This window comes from Vipera berus (assembly GCF_964194415.1).
Source record: "Vipera berus genome assembly, chromosome: 2".
Taxonomy (NCBI): domain Eukaryota; kingdom Metazoa; phylum Chordata; class Lepidosauria; order Squamata; family Viperidae; genus Vipera; species Vipera berus.
Genome location: NC_138203.1, coordinates 107,723,849 through 107,738,046, shown reverse-complemented (window position 1 = coordinate 107,738,046; position 14,198 = coordinate 107,723,849). Strand labels below are relative to the sequence as shown.

Below are 14,198 nucleotides of genomic sequence, written 5' to 3'. Positions count from 1 at the left end.
GAGACCTGGCTCAAAAACAGTAACTGTGAGAGGTATCTTGGGGTCCTAGTGGATGATCACTTGAATAGGAGCTAGCAAGTGTGCAGCCGCCACCAAAAAAAGTTAATACAATCCTGGGTTGTGTAAATAGAGGCATAGAATCAAAATCATGCAAAGTATTAGTACCACTTTATAAAACCCTAGTAAGACCACACCTGGAATACTCCAACCAATTTTGCTCATCATACTACAAAAAAGATGTTGAGACCATGGAAAAAGTTCAGAGCACAGAAACTAAGATGATCAAAGGCCTGGAGACTAAAACATATGAAGAACGGCTGCAGAACTTGGGTCTGGCTAGTCTAAAGAAAAGAAGAGATAGGGGTGACATGATAGCAGTATTCCAGTATTTGAGGGGCTGCCACCAAGAAGAGGGGGTCTAATTATTCTCCAAAGCACCAGAGTTCAGGACAAGAAACAATGGTTGGAAACTGATCAAAGAGAGAAGCAACCTGGAATTAAGGAGAAACTTCCTAACAGTGAGGACAATTAACCAGTGGAACAGCTTGGGTGATGGGTGCTCCATCACTGGAGGTTTTTAAGAAAAGACTAGACAGTCACTTGTCTGAAATGGTATAGACTAGACTAGACTAGACTAGACTAGACTAGAATAGAACTAGACTAGACTAGACTAGACTAGACTAGACTAGAATAGAATAGAATAGAATACACTAGACTAGACTAGAATGGACCTTTGAGCTCTTCTAGTCTAGCCCCCCGCTCAAGCAGGAGAACCTATACCATCTCAGGTTCTCCTGCTTGAGCAGGGGGCTGGACTAGAAGACCTCCAAGGTCCCTTCCAGCTCTATTCTATTCACAAAATATTCAAGAGAGCTCATGAAGTTCATTCCCAATAGCCATCTACTCTGTTCACCCAGAGTAGGAGAAAAGAGACAATGAGAGTAGAAAAAGCACCTCCAGATACAGCAAAAAGATCATTGTAAATATTCTACTCTCATAGAATAATCCAAAGCACATATTCCAGTAAAGAGAAGTTCCCTGAAGATGGGCTCTAGCATGAGTCCAAAAGCTTGGAAGAGTAAACGTCTGGTCCTGGTGACCGAGCCAGATTGGATCTTGCAACTGTAAATATTGTTTCTTCCTGGAGATGTCAGACAAATCCTTTTATTAACTCATGTCATTTTTATCCAACCCACTCAAAATATAATTAAGAATTCTGAGATGGGTAGGAAAGAGGGCTACTGTGGCAACTTAAGGATTGAGTTCAGTAGGTGTTGCTTGCAACAAAAAGGGACCTAATCCAATTTCCTAGGGGAACTTAGAGTTGAATAAGAATTAATTAGCTGACCTAGTCAGAATTATTTTCCATTACTCTTGCAAGTCATGCAATTTACACCAAGGGAGAGGATTTCTCAGAAAGCCCTGCCTTTTTTCAAAAGCAAACATGGAGTAGATTTTGTCTCTAAGGTTGAGCATTATGTACATAGTATATAGCTGATTTGCAGGCAAACAAGGTCTAATTTGAATCAGGAATTTATGAACTGGTTATGCTTAAACCTTCCTTAAAGTATTGACTGATTTTAGAATATAATTATCTGTAAGGAATAAAAAATATGGGCAATTTCAGAAACTAAGGTTACTATTTAGGATCATCATTTCCAGAGGTATATAAAAGATGAGGAATGAGTTATATTTGACAGTTAGAAATTAGATCCAGAAATTTCATCCAAAAAGAAAGTCTGTTAAGTACTGAAAGACTTTATGAGAAGTGATAAAAAGGGCAAATTTTATTTACTGGATATACAAAAGAAGTGTGTTAAATTTCTGAAAGATTCTTGGGTAAAAAAAAGTGAATAGAAAACAAGCTCTGGAACTATATATGATAGGGTTAAAAATTAAACTGGTTAAAGTTCACAGAAGGAATACAGGGTTGGCTTATTTGATCAAGATTAAAACAGAAAATTAGTTATATCTCTTATATTCAGGGCTTTTTTTCTCATAGAACGCTCAGAACGGAGTTCCGGCACTTTTTTTGGATGGAACCTTGTAGGGTAGGCAAGGCAGGTTGTATGACGTGTGTGAGTTCCGGCACCTTTTTCTTTTACAAAAAAAGCACTGCTTATATTAGTTCCCTTACTGGGGTTTTGCTGATAAAGAACAAATGATGACACTTTTGGCTTTTAGTTAGAAGATGATTTTAAGGGATTATGAAAGTATATGTAATATTAAGGTATGGGGATAAGATATTAAAATTACTTTTACTTGCTAGCATGATGGGGGATTTTTTTTTTAATCTTTACAAAGCTTTTGCAGCACTTACAAAGACAGAAAGGAATAAGGAGGAACCCTAAGACTGGTCCACCTTCACACTGTTTGGGAGAAAAGGGAGGGAGAGAGAAATTCTGTAAGACTTTCAAGTTTCTCTTATGATAGCCTATATCAGTAAATTTAAGTTTTAGTGTTTTTATAGTTCCTTAATTGGCCTATCTGGAAGTGCTGACAAGAGTAAACAGCATAGAACACTTATTTTATTGTAGCAAATAGTACATCATTAGATAATCAACTATCCCAAGTAAATTACGATCTGTGCAAGATATATTTGCATTGTCTTTGATTTTGATAATTGTTGCACTGATTACTATAAAGTTTTGATGTTTTAATATGGAAAAATGTCAAAAATATTTTAGATAGCATAATAATTAAATGTAATAATAACATTCTAGGTTCCCATCAGCACAGTTGGATTTAAAAGGTTCACTTGGGGGGGGGGAGATATGTTTTTGATCATTTAGTGTTGTACTAGTGCGTTTAAAATAGTGTTACAAAAGAGACTTCTGTAAGTGATTTATCAGTTATCATGTATATTGTCTCTATCATTAAATAACTCATCACAATTAACATGATATGTAGGCACATGGCAGCCTTCAGTGTAATGCCAGTAATGTTACTTATTTATTCATTCATTCCATTTTATAATTGCAATTTCTATGCCATCCATTTCCAAAGAGGCTCTGTTTTTTAATTTTTAATTATTTTTTTTAAATAATATATTATTATTGGCAATATTTTATTTGTATTATTTTGGTCAAATGATAAATTTCTTACCATCTGGAGTAAAAAAAAGTGAGCTAGCCAATACTGAGGTAATGTTTCTGATGTAAAATGATATTCCTCCCATGTTGGTACTTACCAAGACAGAACTGTCCAAGTCTTCAAATGGGGCAGCTGATGCCATTGTGGAGGTTCAATCAACACACAATTGATCCCTGATAGTAAGCTAAAGGAAAAGAACTTGGCCTATTGACTCATATCTCAGTAATAGTATGGAATAGATCTGACAATGATTTTGAAGTAGCTTATATTTTGCAAACTGGGACAATGTAAAAGCATATTATATGGTAAATAATTGATGTGTTAGAGGAGTTAGTGTGGGTCTGGCTATTTTATTTTTTATTGTAGATATATACGTCTAAAAAGATGTCATATGAAAGTATAATTTTATATCTATAGATATTAATCTTTCAGTGCAAGAATTAAGTATAAAAAGTATTTTCTATCTGAAGAAAATTTTTGAAAGTGTATGAGCTGTTACAGTGACAGAAGAGACTTGATTATCTTATCTAGGAGGAAATGAGAAAAAACCCATCATATAAGTCAGTCCCTTTTTTGAAGTAATGGTATGTTGCATCTCCATTACTGGGGATCTCTTCTGTCTCCTACTTGCCTTACTTACTCTGTGCACGTTCATTTCCACTCCAAAGTCCTCTGATTACAGACCAGGGCAACTAAGCATATTGCTCTCTTTTGTTCCTCCCAGTACTGCTCTTATTGGCTTGCAGGAATAAATCAAGACACAATTTTGAATTTATGAATGGAGAGACTCAGAATAAAGCTATGTGTCAACTGTACATTACTATTTTAGTTATTTTGACTGCCAAACTTTCGGTCCAAAATAAAAGAAGATTGTGGAAGTGGGATAGTGAAGTAAGGTGAGACTGAACACAGAAAAACATCTCAATGGCAGTAGCAGTGATTGCTGTGATGCCACAGAAAATCAGCAAAGGTTTTGGAGAAAGATTTTGTGATTCCAATAAAAGAAAGAGAGAAGAAGAAGAAGAAGAAGAAGAAGAAGAAGAAGAAGAAGAAGAAGAAGAAGAAGAAGAAGAAGAAGAAGAAGAAGAAGAAGAAGAAGAAGAAGAAGAAGAAGAAGAAGAAGATATAAATAAAAGAATTTTAGTTATGAGTTGAAAAGCATGGGCAAACTTAATTCTGCACTTGAACTTCCTTTAGATTTTTCTGTGAGCAAATTAACTGCAATAGTGGCAAAAGATCACAAGCTCAGTGGAACAGTCCTCTGTCCTTAACAATGAACAATATCACCCTAGGCTCTGCCTACTCTTAGCTGCCTTGTCATTTGCCTCAGAGAATTTTGGTGGGGTGTCAATGTCATATGGGGATAAATATAATGGGCATATAATCTAGTCCAGTGTTTTTCAAACTTGGCAAGATATGTGTCCCAAAGGTGCTTTTCTAAGAATCTCCATTAGACACTTAAGATGTGTGGACTTAAACTCTCAGAATTGCCTCAGACATAAAATAGATGGAGTTTTTATTGCACTGTCACAACCACTATCTTGATTTTTTTTTACATATTATGTGAACACCATCACTGCTGCTATGTCTGTGCAGAAATCCAGATTCAAGAGGCAATGTGTGCTTTAGAGAGCATGCAGACATGCACAGAGCACCTGACAATATTATTTTAAACAACAGATGTCTTCTCCCAGAACTGTATATCGGCTATGAAGGAAGCTTTGAGGGCTCAGGAAAGAGTGCAAAATTTCTTTTTCAGTGGCTTCACAAAGATATGAAAAAACATGGGGAACAAAATGTAAACTATAATAAAGCACAGAAATCATTGTTAATATTCTTATAATTAGCAGTTATTTAACCAAATGCTTGCCCACGGTTATGTGTCTGATAATAATAAAACAATATGGGAAAAGAAGACATAGGAGACAAAGATTAGATCTGGGAAATTCTTAAGCAAAAAAAATAATAACTAAAAATCAGTCACTAAGAAGCTTGAAAACCAGTGGTGGGATTCAGCTGGTTTGCACCACTTCGGCAGAACTGGTAGCTAATTTTTTGTTGCCCAAGTCCAGAATGGACTTCTGGAAGTGGTGTCCATACAGAGAACCAGTTGTTCACATATTTGAATCCCACCACTGTTGAAAACCATGCGCTAATTATCAAAATTCCACATGATTTTGTCAAAACAATTTTGAAGTCCAGCCTTATCTCTTCTTTGGTAGACCATAGGAATGATGTTGACATATATTTTGACTTGAGGAAAGCATTTCACAGAATCCTCCTTGACATTCTGATTCAAAACATTGGCTGGATACTGTGATAGCAATTAGATGGATACAGTGATGGCTCTAACATTGTACTGAAGTCAGTCTGCTAATCAGTAGTTCACTGTCAAACTGTAGTTAATACTGAGTGACTATACCCTTAAATCCTGGGCCCTGCACTTTCCAGCATTTCATTATGTAAAATAATATGTTTAATCTAAATTGTTATATCATCATAACCATGATATAGAGGAAGTTATCAAATTTGTAGTTGTTTCAGAATTGGTGGAGCAGTGGGCTAATGCCTCCTTAAGTAACACCAGCTGCCTGCAATTAGTGCAGGTTCGAGTCCCACCAGGCTCAAGGTTGACTCAGCCTTCCATCCTTCCGAGGTCGGTAAAATGAGGACCCAGATTGTTGGGGGCAATTAAGCTGACTTTGTAATAATTCCGCTTGGGGTGTGTGTGTGAAAGCCCTAATAAGCAGGCATATACATAGAATGAAGGCTACTGCTAAGCTTGTAAGCCGCCCTGAGTCTTCGGAGAAGGGCGGGATATAAATGGAATTAAAATTTAAAATTTAAATTTAAAATTGAGGGGAATAACTACTACCTGAAAAGAGAGGAATTTAGAAGAAGGTGATGAAAATTTAAAAGGATGAAATTTAACAAATGCAAAGTTATGCATTTAGGAAACAGAAATCAAATGTATTGATACAGTCTGAGTGATAACTCATTAAGTAAAAGTACTTGTGAAAAAGATCTTGGAATAGTAGTTGATTACTAACTGAATATGTGTCAGCAGTGTGATGTGGCTGCAAAAATGTTAAACTCTTTTTAGACTGCATCAAGAAAAGCATACTTTTTCTAATCACAGGAAGTAATGGTTTCACTTTATTCTACTTTGCTCAGGCCTCATTGCAAGCCTCATTGCAAGCACTCTGTCCAATTCTAAGAAAAATTCAAAGAAGCTGGGGCAGAAATCAAATTTATAAAAAGAAATTGCAAGAGCTGGGAATCGGTAGCTTTGAGAAAAAAGGTTCATGGGTGAGGAGGCTATATCAATACCATGCAGATATCTGAAAGATAATACAGAAGTTTGGATTTTTAAAAAAAATATTCTAACTGGGAGTTTGACAGTAGAACCAATTAATCAATGAAGTTACAAATTTGTTTCAGGGATGCTTTAATTTATATTCCTTTTATGAGCAGGGCATTGGGTACCATGGAATTGTTTGAAATTCTGCTTTTAAAATGACCTATTTAAGAAGTTGTATCCATTTTCAGCTCCTTATTAGCAATTTCTACAATCCATCCTGTTAATCATGGCTATAGATTTATTAAAATTGGCTTTTTATAAATCTAACCTACCCACATGATTATGCAGAGCTAAAATTACAATATTAAACAGTAAAATTTGACTAAATTAATTACAATTGAGTCAACAATAGTTAAACCCCAAATACTTTCCTCTATCCCTTTGAAGGAAAAAAAATATCAAGAATGTCCTACAATGACTGTGTTTTGCAGCTCTTGTCTCCCAAGAGAAATTAGGGCAATTACTGAGTCTGCTACATCATGACTTCTCATCCAAGATACATCCTCAGTGCTGACTGAATGCTGGGGGTTATCATCTATGCCAGAAGTCACCAACCTTTCTCAGCTGGTGGACCGGAGGGAAAGGGAGGGGGAAGCATTTTATGTGCGCATGCGTGCATGGAGCCATGAGCATGTACGTGATGCAAATGGGGTGGGGCTAGTGCCTGCATGATACTTGCTAGCCCTGCTCCGTTCTTGCGCAGCACAACGCTGTCCATTTTTGTGCCCGCAGTATGGCATCATCGTCCCGTTTCCCCCCAAGCGGCAGTGGCGTCCCATTTTCCCTCCTTAGGTGTGGCAGTCCATTTTCGTGCCCCACGGCGCTAGAAGTGGGTGTGTGTGCATGCACTGGCCAGCCTGTCCCATGGCCCAGTAGCCAGCAGCCCATGGCCAACTACCGGGCTGCGGCCCACAGGTTGGGGACTTCTGATCTATGCCCTCAGGGTTATCTGAATCAGAGTGCAAATGGTTGTGAAATCTTCTTCGAACTGCTGAAAGGACTGTATTGTAAACAGGGCATAGGTGGCATCGTATTCCCCCCCCTCTGTTGAGAGAGGGCTGTTCAATTTTAACATAGATGGCCTCTTTTACCATGACTGACCTTCAAAGTGCTAACAAGCAGATGACTGCAAGTAATATAAATAAAAAAATAATATTAAAAAAATAATAATATATAAAATATATATATATATATAAATCTTTCGATTCCCCAGCATTCAGTCAGAACTGAGGATGCTTCTTGGATGAGAAGTGAAATGTCTTCAAGAAAAAAAACAACAACGGACTTCCGGTGGCTGCGCGGCGCCGGAGACAGCCTTCCCGGGCTGCCCGCGGCTCAGCTGAGTAATTTTCACCCGAAACAGCGTCGATCAGCTGTTTGGGTGAATTTGAAGCCCCCTCCTCAGGAGAAGAGGAGGGGGTGAGGCCCCAGGTAGGGGTTGAGTTCTCCGGGGCCGCCTGAGCTTGTAGCTTGGGCGGCTGAAGGATCGAACTCCCCCGTAGCCTGGGTTGCTCCCAGCTGGTCAGCGTCTCTGCTCCGGATTTCTTGGAGCAGAGCCAGGCGTTTGCGACCACCCCTGCCTGAAGGAAGGACTATGGAATAAAAGGAGCAGGCAGAGCGGTACAAGAGGAAAAGATGAAGAGGATTATTATATTTTACTCTCGAGCTTGATGGACTTTTTTAAACTTAAAGTGAAAGTGCGTCACAAGTGAAACTAAAAGATGGCGGCTAAACCTCCCTCAAAAACTCTTCGGAGTGCTGGAACTTCTCCGACGCAACAATCATCATTGCAGGCGTTGCATCCTCCTGATGTATTGACACCGAAGGATCTACAAGTTGCTCTTGAAAAACATGCCCAGGTAATTCTGGAATCAATGGGAGATAAATTTGCACGGATGGAGGAGAAATTGGAGAAATTGGAGGAGAGAATGGAAGAGAGGATGGAACAGAAGTTCAGTGTGATGAAGGTAGACATTTTGTCTTCAGTGTATAAAGTGGCTGAATGTGTGGAAGATCTGGAGGAAAAAGTGGAAGATTTGACTCAAAAGAATGCCATATTAGAAGCAAAAGTATTGGAGAATGAAGATTTAAGAGATAAAATGGACAGAGAATTGAGTCTTGCTCAATATTATCAGATGCAGTTTGCTGTTAGAATCAGAGGCTTAAAAGAGAATATTAAGGAAGATCTAAAGCAGCTGATTTCGGAGGCTCTGGAAGTGGTATTGAATCAGCCAGCATCTGAAATAAAGGGAGGCATGGATAAAGTGTTTCGTGTGAATTCATGGATTGCTAGACAGAGAAAGCTGCCTAGAGATGTGGTGGTTTATTTTGTAAAGAGGGAAATTAGAGATGAAGTTATACAAGCTGCCTATGATTCTAAAGTTGTGATTGCTGATCAAGAAGTTTTGGTTCTAAAAGAAATTCCTCCAAAGATTTTAAGGAGAAGGAAGGATTTTACATTTCTTGTGCAAGAGCTCAAACAACGAGATATAAGGTTCAGATGGGAGATCCCAGTTGGGTTGATGGTGATGCATGAAGGTAAAAGGTACCGTCTGGCTACTGTGATGCAGGCGCGTGATTTTTACAATAACGTTTTAAAAGCAACCCCATTATTACTTTTGGAAGCTGCAAAGAGATTTGGAGAAGGAGAACACCAAGAGGCTGAAGATGGACAGACAGAGGAGAACGGTGCTGGAGGAGATCAAGCTACAACTTCTTTGGATGATCCTAGAGAGAAGAGGGTGACGCGTGCTGCTTTAAAACGATTAAAAAAAAATAAAAGAAAAAGATCAGCAGAAGTCTATGGAATTTCCACAACGTACTTATAGCCAAGCAGTGGGAGGAGCATGGCCTAAAAAAGATAGTCCTATCAAAGCAGCGCTTCAAGAGCTTTGGGATGATATGCATGACAACTAAATTTTCAACTTGGAACGTTAATGGACTAAATTCACCACAGAAGAGGAAGAAAGTTTTTCAATATTTAAAATAATTCAAGATAGATGTTATATGTTTGCAAGAAAGGTATATTAGGGTTGTGGATCAAAAGTATTTACTGAACTCAAGGTTGGGTACGCGATTTGTTGCTTCTGTAATGAATAAGGAAAATGGAGTGGTTGTTTATGTTAAAAGTGCTTTAACAGCAGACTTAATTGAAGCAGATAAGCATGGAAGATACGTTATGATAGAGCTGCTGCTAGAAGGCAAAAAGACGCTTTTAGTTGGATTATATGCTCATAATCAACAACAAGCTGACTTTTTTAGTTTACTTTATACAAAGCTTACCCAGTTGGATTATAAATCTGTTATTTTTATGGGGGATTGGAATGGTGTTTTGGATGTACAGATGGACAAGGCTGGAGCTTCTAAGCACGTCCCAAGTCATGCTAGACTGCCTAAATCCTTTTTTTTGAAATGAAGATTTTATATTAATAGTGTTTGTAGTTATTCTATATGAGCTAGAGAGTGATAGATTTTAGAGTTTACGGTTGTTAGCATGTGGTTGTTTATGATTCTTTTTTTTGTTTTTTATACCTTGTACTTAGCTCTGGGAAGTCGGGGGGGGGGGAGGGGGGGAGGGGTAAGGAGGGAGGGATAGGGGAGGGGTAGGGGGGTTTGTTAAAGATAAAATGTATGATAAAACTTTTTAATAAAAAAAAAGAAAAAAAACAACAACAAAGAAAAGGCTAGTTGCCTTTTGAAAAAAGCACCTTTGGGACAACCATCACCTGTACAACCATGACCTGATCTCCGTAGACTCTTTGAGAAGTCTACTTGATGAATCTAGGCACCTGCTTTTTCATATGCCTTCTGGGAAACAGCACACAGTCAAAACCAGCAGATCTGGCCAGCATATATTATTACTAGTTTTTATGCCTCATAATAGCAAGTCACCAACTCTTACAACACTTTTTCTTCTCTTGAAGGTACACTCTGAATACATTCTGTTCGTTTCTAGCCACCCATTCTGCATAGTTTCCTATGCTTTGTCTAGGGAACCAGAGCTTTTTCCTCTTTGAGGATCTAAAAGTTATTCCTGAATTCCAATTGCACAGAGCTGATTTGATATAATCACACTTTGTCTTTTTTAAAGAGCTGAAATATGGCCACTGACTGTTCCAAGTTCTCTTTACTTGGTCCACAAAGCATGGCTATAACTTTGTACTTGCTGCAAATATACAGCAAGTTCTTTTTTAGACTGCAGAGTTGTGTGTACTTATCTTAACTTCTTAAGACAGTATCAGTAGAAAAGCTTTTATTTCTTTTTGTTTCATTTGTTTCATTCTCAGATTCTCAAGAATATTTCATTGGAAATGTATCTCTGTGAATAATATTGAACACAGTTTCTCTCCCCGATTAGTCTAGCTGAAGAAAAAGTAATACAGAAACTTTATTCTGTACAATAAATTATTAAATATTCTAAGTAGAGATGTATCCCTATCTACTATAGCATGGGTGTCAAACTCGCTGCGTCATGTAATGTGTCGCAACGTATCACAACTCTTTTTGCATTGCTGGAGTTGGGTGGGTGCGGCCTCCATATGATACAACTGGCCCGCGGGCTGGCAGTTTGACACCCCTGTACTATAAAGAGCAATCTGAAGAAACGTGCATTCAATTTTTTTTAATCACAGTAGACCTACCAGGTGTGCCAGCATTTATCAACTAAACTAATAGGCAAAGAAGAACTTTGCTTTAGATTAACCAATGTGATCTAATATCCAACCTTCTCACAATTTTCAGTTAATTACTTCAGATATTGAATGTAACATATAATGTGACAAATTGCAATAAAAGCAGTGGTGGTGTTGGTATTCCTATTTTCCAAGTTTAAACCAATTACCTTTATAGACTTAATCGAGTAATGCTTTCTGGGAAAAGTAAGTTATGTAAATTATATATATATATACTTTGAATTTCAATGCAAAAAGGTATTTTGGACTATGCAGAGCTATGAATACAGCACTTCTCTCCAACTCTTTCAACCAAATAAGTTGTTTTCCATTATCAGCTGTGGAGGGCAGAAATGTGATGCTGGGAAAAGACACAGCTGCTTTAATGGATGGCAGACAACTGCTGGCAAGACAAGGCAAGACAAAGCAAGACAAAAAACAATGGATGGAAACTAACCAAGGAAAAAAGCAACCTGGAACTAGCAAGAAATTTCCTAACGGTTAGAGCAATCAACCAATGAAATAGCTTGTCTTCATAAGTTGTGGGTACTCCAACCCTGCAGGTTTTCAAAAACAGACTAGACAACCATTTGTCTGAAATGGAATAAGGTTTCCTGCTTGAGCAAAGGGTCTCTTCCAACTCTATTATTCTATATTCTAATTGCTACATTTGCAACCAGTGTGTTCTTAAGCTCCTTTTGATTCTTTTGGCAGCAAGGCATTGCATCACGCTATCAATTTTTCTTGGTACAAATGAGCTTCATTGGATAACAGACAGAAATGGATGTAATTTATCTCACACTGCACATATTTTTATATTTCAGCTTTTTAACCAAATCTTACAGTTTTATTTGGAAAAAAGGATTTTTCTGCCTCTGATAATTATGGCTGACATTTTGTTGTACTTTTAATCTATACATTGCTTTTTATAAGTAGTGATCACTATGAGACTATTTTCCAGGAGGGGATTACAAACTAAGTATTCTAATTGCAGTAGTGTTATTTTATAATCACTAGAAATTGGAGGGTGTTTACAGTAATTATTAACCATGATGACCCATGATTATGGATCAGCAGCAATACCAAGAGGATGGCTCTTGACCTTCAAGTAATATGATAGGACAACCAGCATGCAGTCTGCCACGACAAGCTCTCATTTCTATTTCGCTTCTCCAGCATATGAGAAACCAGATCACCTTTCCAGGAGAAGAGGGTCATCATCTTGCTCCCCAAATCTTGTAAGATCTCTCTGTCAGTGATTGTATGTGATATAGGGATAAGAAATAAATTTGTCTATGATTTGTTCATATGCATCTACATACCTACATATTTACTTAGAAAACTATACTTATTAAGTTTATTCTTGTCATTAAGAGTATTACTAAACCTATTTTTTTAATTCTGGAAATCTTAGGAATGCTGGAGAGGGAAGTAGATTAGATACAGTAGATAGAATTTTTCCCCACACAAGCATCAAGGAAGATAGCACACAAAAAAAGTTACTGAATCAAACTAAGAGATTATTAACCAGTTTATGGGCCACAGACTCATGGAGGTCTTGAAGAGTATTATGGATCAACTGTCCTCTTGAAGTTCTCTTCAAACACTTCTCTTCACCTTCCCCCAACACACACACACACACAGAGACACACAGACACATACACATACACACACACACACACACACACACACACACGATGAAGACACAGGACAGAGGTTTGTGTATGCTCACTGACAAGAATGATGGATTGATCCTTTTCTGTTGCTTTCAAAAGAGAAATCCATCCATAGGCTGAGCAATTTCTCTTCAAAAAGCAAATGCAGACCATCAATTGCTTTTTCAATCTATTTCACCATTTTAAACACTTTTTTCCCAAAACAGCTTCAGTATGTGCGTTCTTCTTTCTTTCAACAGTAATCACTTGACATTTACATGTCCAAATAATCACTGTAAGAGGGGAAAAAAGATAGAAGTAGTAGCTGTTGTGCTGCTGAAAGAAGTCACCAGGTCTTTATGAATGTACAGACGCACGCATTCTTGTATGTGTGTGTGTTTGTGTGCATGGGCAAAAAATAATTTGCAAGAGCATTTGACAATAAGATAGTGGTCTACATGAGGAGAAGGAAGAAATGACCACTTTACAGGATTAAGAGTAGCTAAAGGTCTGAAATACCCATTCCTTGCTTTTCCTTCTAAATGTAATTTTGGAAAGTATTTGTATGCGTCAGAGGAAAGATGCTGCAAAGGTGGTAAATCTCCTCACGGAAGGTATTATTTTTGGTGATAATCTCTGACCTTCTTTCTAATACAGTTTGTGTAATATCTTTCTAAATATTAGTTTTAATAATAATATTTTTAAATAATGGGCCGACTTTCCTCTAATATTGGGGAAAAAAATCTGTTTGCCAATTTTGTTTAATCCAAGATGCTGTTATTGAAAGTATTCATTTTTAAAGCTGTGCTCATGATTCGTTTCTGTTTCGGTTTATTTAAACATGAACATCCAAGGCCCTTGTAATCAGTCCAGCAGAGAAGCAAAAACAGCCATTCAATATATTACACTACAGAAAAGTGGGGCAGATATTACGCTTGCTAGCATTGAATCAAGAAAAAAAATCCACCCATGCATTCAAAATATTGCAAGCAATACAAAATAAATCAACAACATAAAATTATTTCCTGCTTCTGCATTCATTGCTTCAACATTCAGTTCAAATTATATTGTTACCCTAAATGGCACCCATATAACTGCCAAACTCTATATGATCACATGGCCAAAGTCTTGCAAGATTTCTGAATTCTTACACAAAATGTTGAGAAAGACATTGCTAAAATGTCAGCAAACTCATCAGGTTTATGATATTTTTGCTATTTTATTTTTACTATTTTGACACCTATGTCCATCATTTGAAAAGATTACTGGCCTTACCATGAAGAAAAAACTCCAATGTGCTTGCTATGCCTGAATATGATTTATCTGTCCTTCGCCCCAAAGCAAGACATTCATATGAAGAATTGAATAATAAAATATGGACACTAACAGGATGGTTTAAGTCCACAGTAAATTGGCTGC

At 37.4% G+C, this 14,198-nt stretch overlaps 1 protein-coding gene across 17 annotated transcripts in view; it reads right to left on the bottom strand.

Annotated features, from left to right (window-relative positions):
* The window catches only part of ADGRL3 (adhesion G protein-coupled receptor L3), a gene marked incomplete at its 3' end in the record, with an annotated part of 400,329 nt that overhangs the window by 144,960 nt on the left and 241,171 nt on the right, over positions 1-14,198 (bottom strand). The gene's annotated exons all lie outside the window — the stretch shown is intronic.